The 9,211-nt window shown below is 35.9% G+C and overlaps 1 pseudogene; it reads right to left on the reverse strand.

Annotated features, from left to right (window-relative positions):
- Positions 1-930: 930 nt before the first annotated feature.
- LOC104680787 lies at positions 931-1,552 on the reverse strand (annotated as a pseudogene).
- Positions 1,553-9,211: the final 7,659 nt, after the last annotated feature.

Here is a 9,211-nt window from a genome sequence, read left to right on the forward strand (position 1 = left end):
CATTCAGTATGATATTAGCTGTGGGTTTGTCATAAATAGCTCTTATGATTTTGAGGTACGTTCCATCAATACCGAATTTATTGAGCGTTTTTAGCATGAAGGGCTGTTGAATTTTGTCAAAAGCCTTTTCTGCATCTATTGAGACAATCATGTGGTTCTTGTCTTTGGTTCTGTTTATATGCTGGATTACGTTTATTGATTTGCGAATGTTGAACCAGCCTTGCATCCCAGGGATGAAGCCCACTTGATCATGGTGGATAAGCTTTTTGATGTGCTGCTGAATCCAGTTTGCCAGTATTTTATTGAGGATTTTTGCATCAATGTTCATCAGGGATATTGGTCTAAAATTCTCTTTTTTTGTTGTGTCTCTGCCAGGCTTTGGTATCAGGATGATGTTGGCCTCATAAAATGAGTTAGGGAGGATTCCCTCTTTTTCTATTGATTGGAATAGTTTCAGAAGGAATGGTACCAGCTCCTCCTTGTACCTCTGGTAGAATTCAGCTGTGAATCCATCTGGTCCTGGACTTTTTTTGGTGGGTAGGCTATTAATTGTTGCCTCAATTTCAGAGCCTGCTATTGGTCTATTCAGGGATTCAACTTCTTCCTGGTTTAGCCTTGGGAGAGTGTAAGTGTCCAGGAAATTATCCATTTCTTCTAGATTTTCTAGTTGATTTGCGTAGAGGCGTTTATAGTGTTCTCTGATGGTAGTTTGTATTTCTGTGAGGTCAGTGGTGATATCCCCTTTATCATTTTTTATTGCATCTATTTGATTCCTCTCTCTTTTCTTCTTTATTAGCCTTGCTAGTGGTCTGTCAATTTTGTTGATCTTTTCAAAAAACCAACTCCTGGATTCATTGATTTTTTGGAGGGTTTTTTTGTGTCTCTATCTCCTTCAGTTCGGCTCTGATCTTAGTTATTTCTTGCCTTCTGCTCTTCATCTTCTTCATCTTCCTCTTCCTCCTCATCCTCTTCATCTTCTTCATCTTCCTCCTCTTCCTTCTTTTTCTTGCTGTTTTTAGCCTTGACAACTCCCTTTTTTGCTGCATCAGGCTTTCCTTTAGCTCGACATGCAGCAATATCCTTTTTGTATTTTTCCTTCAGCTTCGCAGCCTTCTTTTCATAAGGCTGCTTGTCATCTGCAACAGTGTTATTCCACATCTCTCCCAATTTCTTCGCAACATCACCAATGGACAGGCCAGGATGTTCTCCTTTGATTTTTGGGCAATACTTAGAGCAGAACAGGAAGAAGGCCGAAGGAGGCCTCTTGGGTGCATTAGGATCCTTGAACTTCTTTTTTGTCTCCCCTTTGGGAAGGATATAGGTTTTCATTTCTCTTTCATAACGGGCCTTGTCTGCCTTTGCCATATCTTCAAATTTTCCTTTCTCTTTAGCAGGACATGGTCTTCCACCTCTCTGAGCACTTCTTAGAAAACTCTGAGAAGTTGACTGAAGCATCTGGGTGCTGCTTCTTGTGCTCCTCCCGACAAGTTTGCACAAAAAATGCATATGATGACATTTTGCCTCTCAGCTTCTTAGGATCTCCTTTGCCCATGTTTAGTTATTTTTCCTCAGCAAGGCACAGCGTCGTCCAGTGCCCATCTGGCTCTCACTGCCCCTGCGCTATCACTATGGAGCTCAATGTACTGCAATGGCTGTCGCTCAATCATTATTATTATTGTACTAGTTCAGGTATTTATGTATTTTCTCTAGGTTATTATGTAAAACTTTTGTTTATATTCAAGCTCTTTCCAATCCAATTTATTATCTTAATGCAATATTCTTTTTTCAAAACCTTCCCCATACTCAAAAGATATTGGCTATTTGTAGTCTATAAAAACCTAGAGACTGTAAATCCCTCCACAGTTCATATCTGTCATTAAGCCTGGATCTGCTCACTGAAATGCTTCAATCCTGGGATTATGGCTAGATATGCTAGTGGTGCCACATATCTGAGTTACCAGTGGTGAATCCTTACAGGTCTATAGCAACCTCAATTCTTGCCTCCTCTGAAGAAAGAATTTGATGGAGGAGCATAAGACTTGCTGAATAAGAGACCAAGGCAAGTTTTAGAGAAGGGGTGAAAGTTTATTAACAAGCGTTAGAGCAAGAATGAAAAGAAAGTAAAGGACACTTGGAAGAGGGCCAAGTGGATATCTTGGAGGACAAGCGTGGGGTTTGACCTTTTGACTTGGGGATTTTAGATGTCAGCATACTTCCAGGATCATGTGTCCCTTCTCCCCTGATTCTTCCCGTGGGGTGGGTTGGCCACATGTGCAATGGCCTTGTGGAGGGAATGCACATGTGGAGGGGAGCATGCACAGTGTGTTTAGTGGAGTTGTATTCGTGTTCACTTGAGGCATTCTTCCGTTACCCGTGGAATGCCCCTGGAAGGTCATGTACCTGTTAAACTCCACCATTTTGCCTTTTAATGCACATGCTTGACACACCCACTCAACTCCTGGCATATTATCCAGAAGCTGCTTGTCACTAGTTTCAGGCCTTTTCTTTTTTTTTCTTTTTTCCTTTTTTTTTTTTTTTTTTTTTTTTTTTTTGAGATGGAGTCTCACTCAGCTGCCCAGGATAGAGGGCAGTGGTTTGATCTCGGCTCACTGCAACCACTGTCTCCAGGGTTCAAGTGATTCTCCCATCTCAGCCTCCCTAGTAGCTTGGATTACAGGCAGCCGCCATCATGCCCGGCTAATTTTTGTATTTTAGTAGGGACAGGGTTTCACCACATTGGCCAGACTGCTCTTGAACTCCTAACCTCAGGTGATCCGCCTGTCTCGGCCTCCCAAAATGCTAAGATTACAGAAGTGAGCCACCACGCCTGTCCTGTTTCAAGTATTTTCTACCTGTGGGGAAAATGCCTTTTCTTGGTGCTGGCTGCAACCAGTTATTATTTGAGAGAGACAGTTAGCAACCACCTGACTATCACCTGATGGGCACCTGACATTCCTAGTTGGTGGGGGGGGGGGGGGGGGCGTCCCTTGCCTGACTACCTACTGTAACAGAGATCGTGTACCGTTCTATGGTGAAAAATGACAGCTGAAAGTGAAATTTACATTTAGATCAATTTCAGCTCAATTCTAAAAAGATATTTTAGGGAAGTCAAAATACTTTATTCCAGAAGATATTATTTAGTTACACAGAAGAACTTAAGGACACAGAGTGATACTATATATGGAATAATGGGAAGGGTTATTCTGCTTTCTGACAGAAGTTGAATTAGATTAACTGGAATATCTTTTTGAATTAAACGTCTGTGAAACTTTTGATAAAATCTTAAAAATTCAAATTTTCCATTTTACACTTTAAGGAAATAATTAACTGTGCTCTTCTTAATGCTTCCAAAATGAAGTATTTTCATTCTCAACACCCTATGCTGGAGTCATTTAATTCAAACAGAAAGAAAAGAAAAGAAAGCCTCAGAATTCATAAGAATGCTGTGATGAGTGTGATAACATGTTATCTACAGCCTTTGAGCCCTTTGAAGATAAGCTGTTGAATAATGTCACTACATTATTGTTACAGTTAGAATATAAACACAGGTTTAGCATCTTGTCAAGATAATACAACTATCAAAAGACTACAAAGTGAGAAATTCACTTGTTCAATTTTAAAGGAATGAGGCAAGATTCAAAAGATAAAATCAAATAAAAGATACTGCATTTTATTATCTTTATATATCCTTTTCATAAAAATAAGTCATAAGAATATACATAGATTAATTAATTTTAAATTTAAGTTTTGTTGCCTATTACTTTATGTGGGAGAGTATTTTGAGCAGTCCAAATGACCTTAATTGAAATAAAATTGTCCTCTGATGGCCAGTGATGATGAGCATTTTTTCATGTGTCTAGACGTTGGCTGTATGAATGTCTTCTTTTGAGAAATGTCTGTTCATATACTTTGCCCACTTTTTGATGGGGTTGTTTGTTTTTTTCTTGTAAATTTGTTTGAGTTCTTTGTAGGTTCTGGATATTAGCCCTTTGTCAGATGAGTTGATTGCAAAAATTTTCTCCCATTCTGTAGGTTGCCTGTTCACTCTGATGGTAGTTTCTTTTGCTGAGCAGAAGCTCTTTAGTTTAATTAGATCCCATTTGTCAATTTTGGCTTTTGCTGCCATTGCTTTTGGTGTTTTAGACATGAAGTCCTTGCCCATGCCTATGTCCTGAATGGTGCTACCTAGGTTTTCTTCTAGGGTTTTTATGGTATTAGGTCTAACATTTAAGTCTCTAATAATAGGAACACTTTTACACTGTTGGTGGGATTGTAAACTAGTTCAACCATTATGGAACACAGTATGGCGATTCCTCAAGGATATAGAACTAGATGTACTATATGACCCAGCCATCCCATTACTGGGGATATACCCAAAGGATTATAAATCATGCTGCTATAAAGACACATGCACACGTATGTTTATTGCGGCACTATTCACAATAGCAAAGACTTGGAATCAACCCAAATGTCCATCAGTGACAGACTGGATTAAGAAAACTGTGGCACATATACACCATGGAATACTATGCAGCCATTAAAAAGGATGAGTTTGTGTCCTTTGTAGGGACATGGATGCAGCTGGAAACCATCATTCTTAGCAAACTATCACAAGAACAGAAAACCAAACACCACATGTTCTCACTCATAGGTGGGAACTGAACAATGAGATCACTTGGACTCAGGAAGGGGAACATCGCACACCGGGGCCTATCATGGGGAGGGGGAGGGAGGAGGGACTGCATTGGGAGTTATACCCTGATGGAAATGACGAGTTGATGGGTGCAGCACACCAACATGGCACAAGTATACATATGTAACAAACCTGCACGTTATGCACATGTACCCTAGAACTTAAAGTATAATAATAATAAAAAATAAAAAAGAAATAAAATTGTTCAACTGATTTATTTACATTTAGATGAATATCTAAATTAAATTTAGATGAATATCTAACATTTGTGTTAAAACTAAAAATTAGTCATGTCTCTATGTTTTAGTTAATTAAATATTATGATTACCATAAAAAAGAAGTGATTTTAGTATTTTAGTATTATTGCCTTTAAAGCAATTTTTTCACAGTGTATAGTCCTTTGATGGAAGTCATTTGGGTTATTCATCAAAACTAGACAATTGCTTAATTACCCCAAGGCACAGAATCCACACTACAATTTTAAAACATCAAAATAGGAAAAGTAATTAGTCTCTTGAGTATAATTAATCTGTCTACTAAGAATTGGGCTGAATTGTAGTTTGGTGTTCTCCAGAATTCAGAAGCCAATTTTAATTACACTGAAACGCTGAACTTGAAGCTTGCGGACTTTGGCTCTTAAAGTAAGTTAAATCTTTATATTTACTGTGGGTCTGAGAAAACACAGGACACATGGAAAGGAAGGTTTTACTTCCAAAGTGAGACATCTACAGCAAAACTTCAGGATTGTTTATTCTTCTTTTATAAGCTAGATATTGTTTAAGGACCATAGAGTGTTTGATAGGCATTTCATAAAGCAGATGCAGTTTCTTTCTACCACACTTTCATTGACAAATATCAAGCACAGTGTTACTGGATATTAACACAGAGAAAAAGACATAAAAAACTAATAATTTTTATGGTAAACTTTAGAGAAAGGAGAATGTTGTTAGTAGCAGAAATGGTGCACTTCACAAAATATCTATGCATCAAATGATTATTTCAGCCAATGAACACTTCAGCAAATGATCAACTCAACAAAACATTTGTTCACCGTATTTACTTAATTTAGTAATGCAATGTTTTTAAGAATGCATGAATTTCTTATTAATTCACACTGTTTTAATATCTTTCAAAGGTTTCCTACAGAGTTTTCAACTTGTAGTAGCAGTTTAAGAAATGTATTTGACAAAAGCTAAAGGCTATAGGAAAGTTTAAATTTCCTTTCAATATATTTGGTATTCATAAAAGCCTATTTGTTTTCACTCGTGGCCTAAATTTAAGCATCACTTTACAGTGTTCAGTCTGTGCTAATATATTGTTAATCGTTTGCAATATAATACCTATGTAATAAGCCATGTATCATTACCAAGATGCCTTCTACAATTTTTCAAGTAAGAAATTGTTTCTCATATCTATATCACTCAGAAGTGAAAATATACTGAGCTTCATTTATTTCTTATATATTACCTGTATTTCAAATTTTTAAAGAATTTCTAAGCAAAGCCTTCCTTTGCTCTTTTGCATGCATGGCTAATGTACATAGAATTAGAGATACAAATAATGCTACAAATTTAATTAATATAGTAATCCTTTCTAGGAAAATCCCTAACAATAAACATAATAAAGATGGCAGGGGATATATCAAAAACAAACAAATATTTACTGAGGCATGTAGAGAAAATATAAACAAATGAAAGCCACATTCCTTTCCTGACTAGGAAGATGAAATGCAAACTTTACTTCCCTCTGTGATAACTGAAACAGTTTATGTGAAAAATAACGTAAAACAAAGTCAAACTGGCATTGTGGATGAGAGTATTTATTCACTCGTGTGTATGGAGGTTCAGAAGAAAAATGAAATTCAAGATTGGCTTAATTTATTGACTTAATTATGTCTAAAATCTATTTATTTTTAAATATTTTCTTACTGGCATGTTTTTAGCTTTATTCTAAAGCTAAAATTGACTTTTTTCCTGATTGCAAGTCAATTGCCAAAACCTCCATGAGCAAGAATATTCCTCACCCACATGGTGGGGAATTTGGGGCAGGGCATGGAGAGAAAAGCAGAGAGAAAGACAGCTGTATCTCTCTTACAAACTTCAAACAAAAATCCTGAAGTCCATTCTAATTGGCCAACCTTAAATTATGTGGCCAATTCTTAACTAGTCACTACAATGAAGAAAGTGCCAGATGCTGATTAATTTAAGCCAATAAAGAGCTACCTTCGGAATGGAAACCAAATTTCTTGGCAAGTATTCAAGAATAATAATAGAAGTGAGGTTGGAAATAAAAATAAAATGCTCTACACACTTTCCAAATTAGTTGTTATTTACCATATAGGCATTTAAATTAAGTGGTGTTGGGAGAACTTGAGAAATTTGTTCTAATTTCATCTAGAAAAGTATCTCTAAATTCAAATGTTTATAAGGTCAAAGAAGTTAAACTAACAAAATCAAGTCAAACGAAAGGGCATCTATAATATGCAATGACAGGGTAAACCTGTATTTTATTTCCTAACTTGGACATTATAAGAGTAATTATTAGTCTGGGTAACAGTTACAACCCAGACCATCCCATGCAAATCTGAATATATATATATATATATATATACACATATATATATATACACACACACACACGTATATGTGATATTATATGATATTATTATCCTATCTCTCAAGAGCATGCTCTCAGCACGTGCCAATTATTGCCATATAAGAAATAGTCTCAGCATCGCTGGATTTTCTGATCTTTCAGTAGGAAAAAAAATCCGATTTTTATATGAATTATTCTAATTTTAAAATATTGCTTTAATTAAAAAATAGCTAGAAAATATTTGTTGTTTTTCAACCTCTGTTCTAGAAAGTAAATGAATAAAAATCGCTTTTGTTATTTGAAGAAAAAAGGCACAAAAAACTAAGCATATTGCCAGATATTAAAACACATAAATACCACAGTAACTAAAGCAGTGTGGTATTGATGTAAGAATAGGGAGATAAATTAATGAAAAATAAAACACAAGTCAGAAACAGAGTCAACAATATGTAAGCATTCAGTATGGTCATCATACAAAAGTCATTTGTCCAGTACATTTTTTGTCTCCATTTCCACAGTCACTACCCTGATCTCAGCCACCGTCACTTCTCACCTGGATTCCTAATAAAGTCTCTGAGCTGCACTTTTTATCTACTCATATTACTCTTCAATCTATTCTACATATTATGGCTAGAGTTTTGAAAATCACAAACCTGAACTTACTATTTCTTTCTTAAAGTACATCAATAACTTTTCATTGTTTTAGTACAAAGAAAAAATTTCTTCATGCCTGTTATGAAATTCACCGAGTGGCCCTTACCTGCTCTTATGCTTCAACTTGTCCAGCTCTCTCATATGTAGGCTCTATTTTCAAGCCTGGTAAGTTTGAGATGCTTAATATACATATAAATCGAAGGTACTGAATTAAAAAAATGTTATATGCAAGTCGTGAGTTCAAGAAAGACTGTTAACCTAGATGCATAACCCTGAGAAGCATTAGTGTTTTTATGTGCTTAAAGCAGTGAAACTGAGTTTACTTAAAGAATATACATAGATACAGAAGATTAGAACTCAAATATCTAAAGAAAACATGCTCTAGAGCACAATGCAATAATACTATGCAGCCTTTTTAAAGAAGTAAATTCTGTCACTTGTGACAATATGGATAGAATTGAAGAACATTATGCTAAGTGGAATAAGCCAGGCACAGAAAGGTGAATACCACATGTTCTCACTTCTATGCAGAATCTAAAACAATTGAACTCATGGAAGCAGAGAGTAGGATGGTGGTTACAGTAGCTGCAGATTGAGAGAAATGGGGAAATGATGGCCAAATGGTAAAAAATACCAGAAACGAGGAATATATTTTTTAGTTCTATTACACAGCATGGTAAAAATGGTTAATAATAGAGTACTATACATTTCAAAATTGCTGAGAGTAAATTTCTAATGCTCCCACTGCAAAAAGAAGTTAAGTATTTGAGATGATGGATATGCTAACCAACTTGACATAATAACTCACATTGTATTTATGAAACATAGCATCACTTTGTACCCCATAAATGCATATCATCCATCCTGGCTAACACGGTGAAACCCCGTCTCTACTAAAAACACATAAAAAAAAAAAAAAAACTAGCCAGGAGAGGTGGCGGGCGCCTGTAGTCCCAGCTACTCGGGAGGCTGAGGCAGGAGAATGGCATAAAAAAAACCCGGGAGGAGGAGCTTGCAGTGAGCTGAGATCCGGCCACTGCACTCCAGCCCAGGCGACAGAGCAAGACTCCGTCTCAAAAAAAAAAAAAAAAAAAAAAAAAAAAAAAAAAAAAAAAGCATATCATTATAAATTATCAATTAAGAATTAAAAAAATTAAATTATAAAATTGTAAAAGCAAATATATATATATAAAAAAAAAGAAGTCAAAGTCCTGATTGCTGTAGCATCCAACATTCAGAGGTTAGAAAAATATAAAAAGAAAAAGCAGA

Source organism: Rhinopithecus roxellana, chromosome 4, assembly GCF_007565055.1.
Source record: "Rhinopithecus roxellana isolate Shanxi Qingling chromosome 4, ASM756505v1, whole genome shotgun sequence".
Classification (NCBI taxonomy): domain Eukaryota; kingdom Metazoa; phylum Chordata; class Mammalia; order Primates; family Cercopithecidae; genus Rhinopithecus; species Rhinopithecus roxellana.